The 16,038-nt window shown below is 35.5% G+C and overlaps 1 protein-coding gene and 1 pseudogene across 4 annotated transcripts in view; one reads left to right on the forward strand and one right to left on the reverse strand.

Moving 5' to 3' along the window:
- LOC111302336 (GDSL esterase/lipase At5g45950-like) overlaps positions 1 to 16,038 on the forward strand; it is a 96,429-nt gene that overhangs the window by 9,468 nt on the left and 70,923 nt on the right. The gene's annotated exons all lie outside the window — the stretch shown is intronic.
- Positions 1 to 16,038, reverse strand: part of LOC149514628 (uncharacterized) — a 49,807-nt pseudogene that overhangs the window by 3,843 nt on the left and 29,926 nt on the right.

The following is a 16,038-nucleotide window of genomic DNA, read 5'->3' on the forward strand; positions in this document are numbered from 1 at the left end:
CTTTATCAATCAACGTTACCAGAAATGAAAATATATTTTAAAAAATAAATTAAATATTCCAACCACTACAAGTTACAACACAAAATCAATTTTCTTACTACTGAAGAAGAAGGTTGTTGAAATGGTTGTAGCCTTTGAATCAAACTAGGCAAAGCCAAATGGATTAAGATTCATAAGGCAAACTCAAATTTGTCCTGAAAGCCAATTCATGGTGTCATAACGTCTAGATTCGGGGATCTATCACTAGACATTTACTTAAGGGAGTCGTCACCAATTTTTTTTATCTAAGTGCGATTGGCCACCTAAAGAATCTATCCTTTCAGGGAATACCTAAGTTTAATGGTCCCTAAAATAATAGGTTCAGGTCTACTAACCAGAACAGAGTTCGGGAGTTCGGTTATGTATGAGGAAAGTTATAGCACCCTCACAACGCCCATCAAAAGATGGTACCAGCATAATTTTGTGTTATCCAATAAGCCTTAAAATTTTACCAAGTAATTAATTATTAGAAATTATTCTCAATTGACTCTAATACTTTTAGCAGAAAATTGAGAAAATTCTCTCACCTCAAGAGTATGCAAGAAAACTACTGTTTCACTTGCAGAGGCTCCATCGTCGGATTATTTAAAGAAAAAATCAAAATCAAAATCAAAATAAAAAGGAAGGAAATGATGATTGTTCTTGCACAGGAAAAATTGATACTTTCAACTTTTCCCAAAAATATTTTTTTTTGAAATTTATTTTTAAGGAAAATTGATACTTTCAACTTTTCCCCAAAAATATTTTTTGAAGATTTATTTTTAAGGAAAATTTATACTTTCAACTTTTCTCCAAAAATATTTTTTTTTGGAAATTTATTTTTAAGTAAAATTGATACTTTCAACTTCTCCTCAAAAATATTTTTTTTAAAATTTATTTTTAAGGAAAATTGATACTTTCAACTTCTCCTCAAAAATATTTTAAAATTGATACTTTCAACTTTTCCCCAAAAATATTTTTTTTGGAAATTTATTTTTAAGGAAAATTGATACTTTCAACTTTTCCTCAAAAATATTTTTTGGAAATTTATTTTTAAGGAAAATTGATACTTTCAACTTTTCCTCATAAACCCCTTTTTTGAAATTTTATTTTTAAGAAAAATTGATACTTTCAACTTTTCCCCAAAAATATATATTTTTTATTTTTATTTAAAGAAAATAGAATAATAAAACAAAATAAAAATGAAAATAAAAAATAAAAATAAATAAAAAAAAGTAAAACAAAAAAATAAAAATAAAAATAAAGATAAAAAGAATATTAAATAAACCTAATCTAATAAATAAAAATAAATAAATAAATAAAATTCAAAAAAAAAAAAAACCTGGAGCGACTCGGTGTATGGCTCGGCTCGGCTCGGCTCAAGGAAGAGAAAATGGCTCAGAGAAGCGGCTTCGAAGCTCGGCTCGGCTCGGCTCGGAGGGGGGAAGACACGCGTGGGTCAGGAAGCGGGTCGATGCTCGGGTCGGGTCGGATCTCGGTAAAACGCACGGATCTTACGGGTCACTTAAGGCAAAAACGACATCGTTTTGGGAGGGTATATAAGGCTCTTCCCTCTGTTTTTTGACAGAAAGCTCCTCCCTTCTCTCTCTCTTCTTTTTTTTTCCTCTAGCTTCTCTCTAAAAGGTCGAAGAACTTCGGTTGACGATTCATCGGATTCTAGGATTTTTCACCGAAATCTGGGTTTTTCGTCGAAATTTCACCGATTTCTGGGATTCTTCGTCGAAAACTGGGCAGCTCGTCGAAAACTTCAAGGTTGGCAGGAATTTTCACCAAAAAACGTAACTTTTGCTGGAAAATTCAACAGAAATATGAAATTTTCTAGAAATTCCGAAAAAAAAAAAAGCCAAAAATCTTCAAAAATTTTTTGCTAATTCCCAGGACACTTCTAAACCTTTTCTTAGCTCTCTATACGCTCATTTTCTCTCAAATCAGTAGCTTTGCTCACTGTTTTTTTGTGTTCTTCATTCTGTTCCAGAGGGTCCTTTTTATAGGGATTGATCAGGAGGTCCTGATCAATCCCAATTCTTCTTTGGACGGGGATTCAATCTTTGAATCCAATCTAGACTCTTCTGATTGAATCTCCATTCACAGTAGGATTCTTCAGCCTTCAATCACAGCCCAAAAAAAAAGAAAAAAATAATAATCAGATAAACAACAAAATAAAAAAAAATAACAGATAATTAAAAATAAAATAAGATAAATCCAAAAATATTACAAGATAAAAAAATAATAATAATAAATAAATTATAATATAATAATAAATATATAACTATATAAATAAAATACATATAAATATTAACAGAAAAAAAAATAAAGATATACATATATTAATACATAGTAATAATAAATAAATAATAAAATACATAAAATACAAAAGAAAAAAAATAAAAATAATACAAAATAAGAACCGAATTAGGCTTACCCATTTGGGCCAGGCCCAATTGATCTGGGCCTGGACCAAATTGCGTGTCTACAGCTGCCCCTCTTTGCACATTTTTTGTGAAACAGAAATTACGCAAAGACGTAGACACCTAATCAAGACTAAACTCAACATTTGCATTTTTTGTTTTTTTTTTGGTTTTTTGTGTTTTTTTTATGTTTTTTTTGTGTTTTTTTTTTGTTTTTGTTTTTGACCAAAGCTCCTCTAAACAAAGGCTCAACGACTTGGAAAAACATAAATTGCTCCTCTAAACAGAGGCACCACGACTTGGAAAAGTAAATTGCTCCTCTAAACAGAGGCACCACGACTTTGAAAAGTAAATTGCTCCTCTAAATAGAGGCACCACTACTTCGAAAAGTAACAGAGGCACCACGACTTTGGAAAGTAAATTGCTCCTTGACAATCATGTCCAAAGGAGTTGAAAGTTGTGTTTGAAGGAATTTCAGGAGATTATGCCCAAAGGTCTTACAAATCAACCCTGATACCAAAAGACATCCTATTTCAAGGATTAGGAACTTACCTGACAAGCTTTTTCTTTTTCAATTATGCAAAATATCTTCATATCTGTCTTCTCTATGTGGGATGTTGAAACACCCCTGCTTCCTGAATTTATATACTATACTTTCCTGAAAGTAGTGTATGCTATGCAAATGCATATGAATTTCAATGCATGCTATGCAAATGTTGGCCAATTAATTCCTGTTCAATGTATGGTACTCAAGTTTCTCAAGCTTTTTCTTGGGCATCAAGCCTTTTGATTCTTCAGAGATCCAATTACACTGCTCTTCTAAGATCGAACCAGTGTAGCTCTTAATTGTCTCTTCCACTCACATTCTTCCTATAACAACAAAAAAAAAAATCTCTTCCCAGATTCAATGTCCTAATCAGAAACTGAACATCTCGATTCTACCTTTATCACTCTTGATTTATTCAATGTAATGTAAAAATCTTTTTATGCTGTTATTCATTCATCAATCATTATTTCCAACTCAAAAAGTAAGAATGCATTTGCACATTTCTTCCATGGTGGGGTACTAAGAAGAAAAGAATATGAATGGTTGAGAAACAGTCATCAAAAAAAGGCACAAAGAATGAAATAAAATGTTTCTTATTAGCAAAATGTTGGCAAACTTTGGCCAAGAAAGAATTACAAGGATAGGTATAGGGACAAAGCCCAAAATGAACAATCAGATAATCATGATAACACATCTCAAAATTTTTTTTGAAAACTCAACCTTCTGATGTGTTTAACAACTTGGAACTCTTTCGAATTTGCTAGCCTCCATATCAACGATCTTTTAAATTCGATGCTGTATTCTCCTTATCTAAGCTGCTTTTTCAGGTTTTCAACTTAGACGAACCCCTTATGACTCAAACCGCCCTTTTTGGGTTTTCGCCTTGAGTCCTCCTTTTTCACTTTTTTTTCATTTTTTTTATTTTTTTTATTTTTTATTTTTTCATTTTTTTCTCTTTTTTTTATTTTTTCATTTTTTTCTCTTTTTTTTATTTTTTCATTTTTTTTCAAGCATAGTACTTCTTCACAGCATCAGAATTTATAGGATGGGGTAGATCATTTCTATCCATCTCAGTCAGTATCAGCGTTTCGCCCGAAAAAGCTCGTTTCACCACATACGATCCTTCCCAATTCGGAGTCTATTTTCTTCTACTATCATGCTGGATTGGGAGAATTCTTTTCAAGACCAACTCTCCTTTTCGAAAGCAACGTGATCGAATTTTCTTATCATGAGCCCTCATCATTCTTCTTTGATATAGCTGACCATGGCACAGTACCGTCAATCTCTTTTCTTCTATGAAATTTAACTGCTCATAACGTTCTCGAATCCATTCAGCTTCTTCCAACTCAACTTCTTTTAAGACTCTCAAAGAGGGGATCTCTACTTCCACTGGTAGTACAGCTTCAATCTCATAAACCAAGAAAAATGGGGTTGCCCCAGTAGAGGTGCGAACTGACGTTCGATATGCATGCAATGCAAATGGCAACTTCTCATGCCAATCTTTGTAAGTCTCGATCATCTTTTCCAAAATCCGCTTTATGTTCTTATTGGCTGCCTCAACTGTCCCATTCATTTTCGGACGGTATGGTGCCGAGTTATAATGCCTGATCTTGTATTGAGCACATACTTCTTGCATCATCTTACTATTTAGATTCTTGGCATTGTTAGAAATAATTCTCTTCGAAAGTCCATATCTACAGATGATCTCTTTTTTTATGAACTTGCAAATCACAGAGCGTGTCACATTTGCATATGATGCTGCTTCTACCCATTTTGTGAAGTAATCTATCATCACAAAAATGAATCTGTGCCCGTTAGAAGCCTTTAGGGTGATTGGACCAATGACATCCATGCCCCACATTGAAAATGGCCATGGTGGTGCCATAACATGTAAAGCAGATGGCGAAGCATGAATCTTATCAGCATATATCTGGCATTTATGGCATTTACGAGCATAATCAATGCAATCATTCTCCATCGTCAACCAGTAATATCTCATTCTCATGATCTATCTTGCCATCATATGTCTACTAGTATGTGCCCCACATATTCCATCATGCACCTCTTTAACGATTTTTTTCGCTTCAGTCTCATTTACGCACCTCAATAATACTTGATCCTTGCTTCTTTTGTAAAGGACATCCCCATCCAGGAAAAAGCTCATAGCCAATCTTCGAATGACCTTTTTATCATTTTCTGTTGCTTGAACTGGATACTGCTGATCATTGACATACCGTAAGATGTCATTATACCAGGGTTTTCCATCTTCTTTTCCCTCTACATTAGAGCAATAAGTTGGTATATCCTTAACATCTAACTTGATGGGTTGAATGTCGGTATTATCATTAATTCGAATCATTACAGCCAGAGTAACCAATGCATCAGCAATCGAATTCTCTTCTCGGGGTAAGTGGTCAAACTGGATATCTTCAAATTGTTTCATCAACTCTAGAATCTCGTCTCCCATTCTCCTTTCAATTGATATATAACTAGAGCTAAGTCTCCAAACACTTTTAGTACCTTCACTCCTCTATCTATAGCAGTTTGTAAGCCCATGACACATGCCTCATATTCAGCGATGTTATTTGTGCAATTGAAATTTAATCTCGCTGTTACAGGGTAGTATTATTCTTTTGGAGAGATTAGAATTGTCCAATTCCATGCCCTAAGGCATTAACAGCTCCATCAAAGTACATTCTCCAACATTTTTCTTCATGCTCCCCTTCCTCCAGTTGAGAAATAGTCATTAAGTCTTCACCAGAGGATTCCAACTTCATCGGCTCATACTCTTCAGTAGCACGATCTGTAAGAAATTCTGCTATAGCACCTCTTTTTATTACTTTTTGGCTCACGTATATAATATCATATTTCGAGAGCATTACTTGCCACCTAGCAATTCTTTCAGATAAAGAAGGCTTCTCGAAGATATACTTAATTGGATCTAGTTTCGCTATGAGCCACATAATGTGATAAAGCATATACTGTCTGAGTCTTTTGGCAGTCCATGCTAATGCACAACATATTTTCTCCAATGAAGAATACTTGGATTCATATTCCGTGAACTTTTTACTCAGATAGTAAATAGCTCTCTCCTTTCGGCTAGTCTCGTCTTGCTGCCTCAGCACACATTTTATTGAATTTTCACATACAGTTAAGTATAGAATTAAAGGTTTTCCTAGAATAGGTGGCACCAATACTAGAGGGTTTGATAAATATTGCTTAATTTTATCAAACGCCTCTTAACATTCTTCATTCCATTTTTTAGGATTATCTTTACGGAGAAGCTTAAATATGGGATCACATTTGTAAGTAAGTTGAGAGATGAACCAAGAAATGTAGTTCAATCTCCCCAAAAAATCTCGAACTTCTTTTGGTGTGCTGGGAGGTGACAAATTTTGGATGGCCCGTATCTTATCGGGATCGACTTCAATTCCTCTTTCACTGATCACAAAGCCTAGCAACTTCCCTAACTTTACCCCAAATGTGCACTTGGCTGGATTTAACTTTAGCTGAAATTTTCTCAGCCTCTCAAATAACTTTCTGAGGTTAGTGACATGATCTTCATCCTCACAAGACTTTGCGATCATATCATCTACATACACTTCGATCTCTTTGTGCATCATGTCATGGAAGAGTGTTACCATGGCCCTTTGATATGTTGCGCCAGCATTCTTTAACCCAAAAGGCATGATTTTATAGCAGAAAGTTCCCCACATGGTCACAAAAGTAATATTTTCCATATCATCTACAGCCATTTTTATCTGATTATATCCCGAGAAACCATCCATAAAAGAAAAAATCAAATGCTTAGCCGTGTTATCTACCAGTGTGTCAATATGAGACAAAGAAAAGTTATCATTTGGACTAGCCTTATTCAAGTCCCGATAGTCTACACACATTCGTACTTTTTCATCTTTCTTAGGAACTGGGACTATATTGGCTGCCCATTATGGATACTTAGCCACTTGTAGAAAACTTGCATCAAATTGTTTTTTCACCTCTTCTTTAATCTTTAGCAGCATTTCGAGCTTCATCCGTCTCAGTTTCTATTGAACTGGCTTATATTTTGGCTTTAGGGGTAATCTGTGCTCCACTATCTCTGTACTCAACCTTGGCATATCCTGGTAAGACCAAGCAAATATGTCTACAAATTCTCGAAGTAGGTCTGCCAATTGTTACCTATCTTCAGATGAAAGTGAAGTGCCCATTCTGACCTCCTTCTTATTTTCTTCATCTCCTAGATTCACTAAGTCCATTACCTCTTGATGAGGCTCAATTGGCTTATTTTCTTGTTCAATCATCCTTATTAGGTCTGGAGGTATAACATATTCTTCAGAATTCTCTTCATTATCAAGTTCATCAGTATTAATTAAATTCTCAAAGCTAACCTCTTGATTGTTATCATGATTATCTTCATGTTCATTTAAAGACCTGAAATTGAATGAAATGGGATATGTTGGCAAGATGTGCTTGGAAAGATGGAAATAATGAAGACACAAGAAGAAATGAATGAAAATGCATCCTTCCTATTTTTTTATTAAAAATAATAAAAGATAAATGGCCCAAACAAAAAAGATCACCCCATAGCCTTGGGCAAAAGCTATTGAGATGTTACAATTACATTGTATTAAAGTCAAAAGTCAAAGGCATTTCGATGGCACTCCAATTGTTTAGCTCATAATCTGGTGGATAAAAGTGAACCCACTCCTCTTGATTAAGCCCCACTTCATCTTCAACAGCATTAATGGCTAACTGGGCAAAAACATCTTCTACACTTTTTCTTGTATCTGGGTACATGAATCCTCAAGGTCTGAAGGTTTCATACAAGTGTGGGATAAACATCAATCTTGCTATCTTCCTTGATGGCCTTCTTTTGACTTCCCACTCTGCCATCTCATAGCCCAGGCCTACCCTATCGCTATTGTCTATTATGGTTGGAGGTTCTTTAATTCCCTGCAAGTTTTTACCCAGCCCAAGTCCTGGATACTAGCCCTTGTTGATGACTTGGCTTACCACTATCTTTGAAAAAGGCTGATTTTAAAATCTTTCTCCTACAGAATTGACCAATTCAAAAGATTGATAGGAGCATTCCAATGCTTCTTCGACAGCCTCTACATATGGAGTGTTTAATGGTTGGGTCACTAGCATATCTTCTTCCCCAACTACCACTACTAATTGACCTTTCACATTGAACTTGATCTTCTGATGCAAAGTAGAGGGCACAGCTCCTGCCATGTGAATCCATGGTCTTCCTAACAGACAGCTATAGGATGGAGAGATATCCATCACTTGAAATTTTATATTAAAGGTGCATGGCCCAATTTGTAAGGGCATCTCAATATCCCTCAAGACTTCTCTTCTGGTCCTATCAAAGGCTCTCATAATCATTTGACTGTCCTTCATATGAGAGTAATCAATGGGTAGCCTTGTCAAAGTTGACATAGGCATGACATTGATGCAGAGCCATTATCGATAAGGACATTGGCTATGATATGGCTCTTGCACTTGACTGTGATATACAGAGCCTTGGCATTTCTTTTTCTCTTCAAAAGAATCTCATCATCGTTGAATGAAATGTGATTTGGCATGACTAAGTTTCCAGCCAGGTGGTTCACATATTCAACAGATACGTTATGTGCCACGTATGCCTGATTCAACACTTTCAGAAGGGTATTTCGGTGTGGCTTTGAGTTCAGCAGCAATGATAATAATGAGATTCGAGCTGGCATTTTATTCAACTGTTCCACAACAGAATACTCACTATGTTTTACCAGCTTCAGGAATTCACAAACCTTTCTTTCTGATACTGGCTTTGACTGATCTTCTTCAGGTTTTATCTCAGGATTATTTCATCTTTCTTCTTCTTTAGCTTTCTCTCTTCTAGCCTTCTCTAATATTTTTAGAGATAACATCTCTCACTTCGAGTAATGCCTCCTACACTAGTTATGTTGGAAGCATCGGCTTTGGAGACCTCTTCTTTCTGCCTCTGAACTACAGTGTCACAACCATATCTTCAAGGTACAGCTCTATCATCTTTGTATAGAAAAAGAGTCGAGACTTTAAAAGTTACCAGCCTAGGGAGAAATTTGTCTATGACTGACTTTGGTTTGTTCCCACACTGAATTGTCACTGGTTTTGGAAACAACTTTACAGGCCTATCAGTCATGTACACCTCAACATTCTTCAAGTCTTCTCTTTCTTCATAAATCTCCATTTGATGTGAATCCAAGAGTTTTTGCGCCTCTTAGTGAAATTGCTTACAGGTCTCAATGGAATGGCCCATTGCCCCATTATGATACTTACAACTAGTACCAGCTATATATGCTCCATGATAGCTATGTGGACTTACCAGTTGTATCATATCTGCTCTCCATAAAATGTCAAACAATTGGCTGAAAGGTGTCTTAATATCTGCCACTTCCTTTTTCATATGGCGCTCCTGTTCTTCACCTATAGCATTCACGTTATGATTTGACAAAGGATTGCCACTAACATTTGACGCAATCATCCCTCCGGTATCAAAGCAAATCATCTCATCCTTAATCAACCGTTGCACTTTGTGTTTCAAGGTAGTGCAATTTTTGGTGGAGTGTCCAGCAATCCCATAATGGTAGTCACAGTGGGCGGTGGGATCATACCACTTGGGGTAAGGTGGCTTGAGGGGTTCCAATTTACTTGGAGTAATCAAATGATTGTTGTAGAGCTCCTTATATAATTTCGTATAAGTCATTGGAATTGGGTCAAAAATAGGTTTTTCATGAGTGGTTCGTTGCTCTCGCGAGCCACCAATAGGGTTAGTTGGGCGATTTTGGGGTTTTGGGGTAGGTTGAATGTTAGGACTGTACATGGTATTTTGGGGTCTATGAGGGGTTTGGTATGTTTGGGGGTATGGTGATTGTGTAAATGGTTGGTATGAGTGAAAGGAAGTGTTATTTACAGCGGGATGATATGGTAGATATTCTGGTGGTGGGTAGGGTGAATAACCTCTAAGTTGTTGTCTATCAAAGCTCACAGCCTGAGCTTCAGTTTTTTTTTTTTTCGAACTCTTTTGCTAGATGTTTCATTTCCTTCTAGCTTGTCATTCTTGATGACACTCTCAATGATCTCTCCTGAGATTACCATATCAGTAAAATTCTTTGTTGCATTCCCTATCATCTTTTCATAATAGAGAGGTTTTAAAGTGCTAACAAACAACACTGTAGTTTTTTTCTTGGTCAGAGGAGGTTGTACCTAAGAAGCAACATCCCTCCACCTCTGGGCATACTCTTTAAAAGACTCATTTGCCTTTTTCTCCAGATTTTGTAAAGATAAATGATCAGGGGCCAAATCGATGATATGTCGATATTGATTGATAAAGTCATGTGCCATATCACTCCAAGAGTGAATGTGAGTTCTGTCCAGCTAAACATACCATCTGACTGCAGAACCAGTAAGACTATCTTGGAAAACATGCATCAATAATTTTTTATCATGCGCATGAGCTACCATCTTCTTACAATACATGGTGATGTGGGTTTTGGGGCACTTTGTACCGTCATATTTTTCAAATTTTGGTACTTTAAACTTATGAGGAATAACCACATCAGGAACTAGGCAGAGCCCAGCAGCATCAACTGACCCATAAAAACTAAATCCTTTCACAACCCGTAGCCTTTGCTCTAGCATGCTAATCTTAGAGCTTTCCTAAACTTCCACTTTTATCTTTTTTTTCTCCTTCTCTTTTAAATCATCTAGATCAAAAATTGGTTCTGCTGTCTTTTCAGTGAAGACAGGATTTACATAGCTATTGTACTACCCTGGGTTGGAAGCTGATGGCATTCTAGGATATGTTGGATATACGAAGTGTTGTGACGGGACCTCTTGAGCAGACTGGGCTTGAGGTGGGCCAAAACTTGGAGGGTACAAAAAGTTAGCCACTTTTTGTAGTGGGGGAACTTGCTGGCTTGTGTTTTCTTCAACTCTTTTTCCTTTATTCATGTTATTAAGAGTCTCCAAAATCTTGCTTAGTTCACTTTCAATCTTCTTTTGTGCTTTTTCTATCTTTTCAAATCTATGAAAATTTTTCTGCTCCATTTGCCTTACTCTGGATCTTGTGTTGTATCGATGGCAGGGTGTTCGCTAGATGGAGCTATCCTAGAACCTTGAGTACCATATCTTAGAATCAGTAAATTTGCATGACTATCACATGGTTACTTTGTTAAGTGTAATGAATAAGAATGCAATGAATGAAAAATGCATGTATGCAAAGAACATTTGCCTTAAAACGGTATTCAACTAAGAAATTTCATTTATTCCAAAAAAAGCTTTGATCTACATTGAGTTTATCATCCTAGAATTATAGTCATAAAATTGTTTGATCTGTTCATACTAGGCCTTGACTTCTTCTATGAAGTTCAAGAGATGCTGTCCATGTTTTCCTACTAGGGCCACTACTCGTTTTAATGCTTCTACCTCCTCCACCATCTCTCTTACCTTACATACCCCTTTATGGATTTGGGTTGTTAAGTGCTCAATGTATTTCTGCCTTCCTAAGTTTTCTCTTTTACCACACCAAACTTACTATGATAATTCTCTATGCTCTCTAACCAATGCAGCGATGTGGTCTCTTTGTTCATCCAACTTTTGACTTAGCTTGCTCAAATAACTGTTTAGCATGTTAATTTCTGCTTGTGCTTCGGTGCTTTCTTCTTCCAATTCGGCATACTCTTATTTCAATCTTGTATTTTCCTTAGTCAGCTCGACAATGGTTATCTCTTTGGCTCTTTCTCTCACACATAGCCTCTTACGCTCCTGGTGTAACTTTGCTAGATCTTCAGTAGCTGTATCACGTTCTCTAGCAATCTTGTGAACTTTAACTTCATATCTACCTTTCCACTGGGCTTTTTCTTCTTGAAGTTCCTGAATTTCTTTCTTTAACTTGATCTTTTCAAACTCAAATTCTTTTGTTGCCAGCTCTAACTCTGATGGTGTCTCTTCAAGTTTTTCTTCTGTTGGTGGTTGAGAGATTTCATAAGTGAATACCATTTCTTGTCTTCTCTTTGCTCTCCAAACTAAGTAACCTGGGGTGACTTTTTCAGTGAATGGTCCAGGACTCACTCTTTGGGGATTTTTCCATGCTTTAATCATCTTATTCATCCTTTGAAATGCTTTAGGCTCACTGTAAGAGAAATCTAACTGATGAAGCCCATAAGTCATAGGAATAAACTGTTCTCCCCCTAATTGCCTTCTCACTAGGAGTGGTGCATAATTTGTTACTCTCCATAAACCCAGAAGTGGAACCACTGTACTATCCCCACATTGATACAACATAGGCTCACGATTCATCCATGGGGCCAATCATCTCACCCTGGCACTTTCCAACTTTTGTAAGAAAGTTATCCATTCTTGTTTAGACTTCCGCTTTGACCACCCACTTTCACAAAATTTTTTGATCAAAAAATGATTACGGATATAAAGCTTCGAGAAAGCACCATTTCCTTGTTCAAAATGGCTTTTCATCCATAAGTACAATAACTGTATGCATCCTATGAAGCGCCCTTCATTCTGACGATAATAACTCAAAGATCTGATAGTCTCTGCTAATATTACCGTTGAAGGATTACATCCATTGATCACACTTTTGAAGAAATCAACCATCGTTATCTCAATATGTCCCAAAACCTTTGGAAAGATTACCAGTCCATATATAGCCAAGGCAAATATGTCTAACCCCCGTTCTTTATTGGCATGTTGCATCAGAAACTCATGAAAGAACTTTCAAGGTAAGTAAACATGTTCCTGTTTCTTCTTTGTATGAGAATCCACAACTTCCTTGTCTATCCCCATGAGTTGAGCTAGACTTTTTCAAAATCCTGACTTATGTTTTTTGACATATATCTTGTCAGGAGTCTTGAGATGCAAACCTACCAAGACCGAATATTCTTCGATGGTGGGAGTCATATCAGCTTCATTAAAGATGAAACACTTGTATGCAGGATCCCAGAATTATGTTGCAGCTCTGATTAGTTGATTATCAACAGCCACTGCTAGAAGGTGTGCTATATGCCCATGTTTCTGACAAAACTGCTCTTGTCTTGACGGACTCATCTTTTTCTAGATATCAACCAAATCTTTTAAATTATTCTATTTGAGGAGGATAGATGTTTCTTGAGACAGAGTAAAATCATACCCAATTGGCAAGCAATCTCCTATCTTCAGTTGAGTCTTTTCTGACTGGGCCCTTACTTCATTAGGTGTCCCACATGGTGCTAATATTGATGAAGAACAAACTAAGCGTTCATTGGCGTCCATGAAAAAAATTTGTTGAAGATCGTTTTTCAAGCAAATGTTTTTTATGCAACTTTATGATATGCGTATGAACCAATGCAAAAGAATAAGAAAACGGTTAGTATACCCAGAAAAAGAATAAATAACTAAGTAAATTTAAACATCACACAAAGTAAAAGGGATGAATCCTATACTTTTGGTCAATTTTAAAAGGGAAGAGTGATGGCTCTATCTATAGGTTAGGCACTCTTAAGGTTCACTATATGCGGTTTTAGGGTCAAAGTTTAAAGGTCCTCAAATTATTCCTTACATCCTTGTCCATCAAAAACTAGTAAGGCACCCTAATTTTCGTCCATTACAGGCTACAAGCGAAAAATGTTCAATTTGAGTGGGAGTATTTCGCTAGCCACTGCGGAGGCATTAGACCTCACGAAAGCAATAGGTACTTTACTCCCTTCTAGAGGGATGAAGCTTGGGTGTAGAGCTCATGTTATGCACATGCATATGAATGACATAATTAACAAGGTAAATAAAACATGAATGAATAATAACACATATATACAACAATGTTTAATTTTATTAGGCTTTTGGATATCACAAATTATTTGCTGGCCTGACTCTCAGTTTCTCCAGTGGAGTCGCCAGGGTGTCATAACGTCTAGATTCGAAGATCTATCGCTAGACATTGACTTAAGGGAGTCGCCACCAATCTTTTTTATCTAGGTGCAATTGGCCACCTAAAGAATCTATCCTTTTAAGGAACACCTAAGTTTAAGGGTCCCTAAAAGAATAGGTTCAGGTCTACTAACTAGAACAGAGTTCGGGAGTTCGGTTACATGTGAGGAAGGTTATAGCACCATCACAACGCCCATCAAAAGATGGTACCAGCATAATTTTATGTTATCCAATAAGCCTTAAAATTTTACCAAGTAATTAATTATTGGAAATTATTCTCAATTGACTCTAATACTTTTAGCAAAAAATTGAGAAAATTCCCTCACCTCAAGAGTATGCAAGAAAACTACTGTTTAACTTACAGAGGCTCCATCGTCGGATTATTTAAAGAAAAAATCAAAATCAAAATAAAAAAAAGGAAGGAAAGGATGATTGTTCTTGCACAGGAAAAATTGATACTTTCAACTTTTCCCAAAAATTTTTTTTTTTGAAATTTAATTTTAAGGAAAATTGATATTTTCAACTTTTCCCCAAAAATATTTTTTGAAGATTTATTTTTAAGGAAAATTGATACTTTCAACTTTTCCTCAAAAATTGATTTTTTGAAATTTATTTTTAAGGAAAATTGATACTTTCAACTTCTCCTCAAAAATATTTTTTTAAAATTTATTTTTAAGGAAAATTGATACTTTCAACTTTTCCTTAAAAACCCTTTTTTGAAATTTTATTTTTAAGGAAAATTGATACTTTCAACTCTTCCCCAAAAATATTTTTTTGGAAATTTATTTTTAAGGAAAATTGATACTTTCAACTTTTCCTCAAAAAACCTTTTTTTTTGAAATTTTATTTTTAAGGAAAATTGATACTTTCAACTTTTCATCATAAACCCCTTTTTTGAAATTTTATTTTTAAGGAAAATTGATGCTTTCAACCTTTCCCCAAATTTTTTTTTTATTTTTATTTAAAGAAAATAGAATAATAAAACAAAATAAAAATGAAAATAAAAAATAAAAAAAATAAAAAAAAGTAAAACAAAAAAATAAAAATAAAAATTAAGATAAAAAGAATATTAAATAAACATAATCTAATAAATAAAAATAAATAAATTCAAAAATAAATAAATAAATAAATAAATTCAAAAATAAATAAATAAATAAATAAATTCAAAAAAAAAAACCTGGAGCGGCTCGGTGTATGGTTCGGCTCAGCTCAAGGAAGAGAAAATGGCTCGGAGAAGCGGCTTTGGAGCTCGGCTCGGCTCGGAGAGGGGAAGACACGCGCGGGTCAGGAAGCGGGTCGACGCTCGGGTCGGGTCGGATCTCGACAAAACGCGCGGATCCTCTGGGTCACTTAAGGCAAAAACGACGTCGTTTTAGGAGGGTATATAAGGCTCTTCCCTCTGTTTTTCAACAGAAAGCTCCTCCCTTCTCTCTCTCTTCTTCCTTTTTCCTCTAGCTTCTCTTTAAAAGGGCGAAGAACTCCGGTTGAAGATTCACCGGATTCTGATATTTTTCATCGAAATCTGGGTTTTTCGTCGAAAGTTCTCCAGAATTTCACCGGTTTCTGGGATTCTTTGTCGGAAACTGGGCAGCTCACCGAAAACTTCAAGGTTGGCTGGAATTTTCGTCGGAAAACGTAACTTTCGTCGAAAAATTCAACTGGAATCTGGAATTTTCCAGAAATTCCCAGAAAAAGGCCAAAAATCTTCAAAAAATTTCTGCTATTTCTCAGAACACTTCTAAACCTTTTCTTAGTTCTCTATACGCCTCTTTTCTCTCAAATCAGTAGCTTTGCTCACTGTTTTTTCTGTGTTCTTCATTCTGTTCCAGAGGGTCCTTTTTATAGGGATTGATCAGGAGATTCCTCTTTGGACGGGGATTCAATCTTTGAATCCAATCTGGACTCTTCTGATTGAATCCTCATTCACAGTAGGATTCTTCAGCCTTCAATCACAGCCTTAAAAAAAAATAATAATAATAATAATAATCAGATAAACGAAAAAATAAAAAAAAATAACAGATAATTAAAAATAAAATAAGATAAATCCAAAAATATTACAAGATAAAAAAATAATAATAATAAATAAATTATAATATAATAATA

Source organism: Durio zibethinus, chromosome 15 (genome assembly GCF_047325235.1).
Source record: "Durio zibethinus cultivar Kanyao isolate XHJ-2024 chromosome 15, ASM4732523v1, whole genome shotgun sequence".
Classification (NCBI taxonomy): Eukaryota; Viridiplantae; Streptophyta; class Magnoliopsida; order Malvales; family Malvaceae; genus Durio; species Durio zibethinus.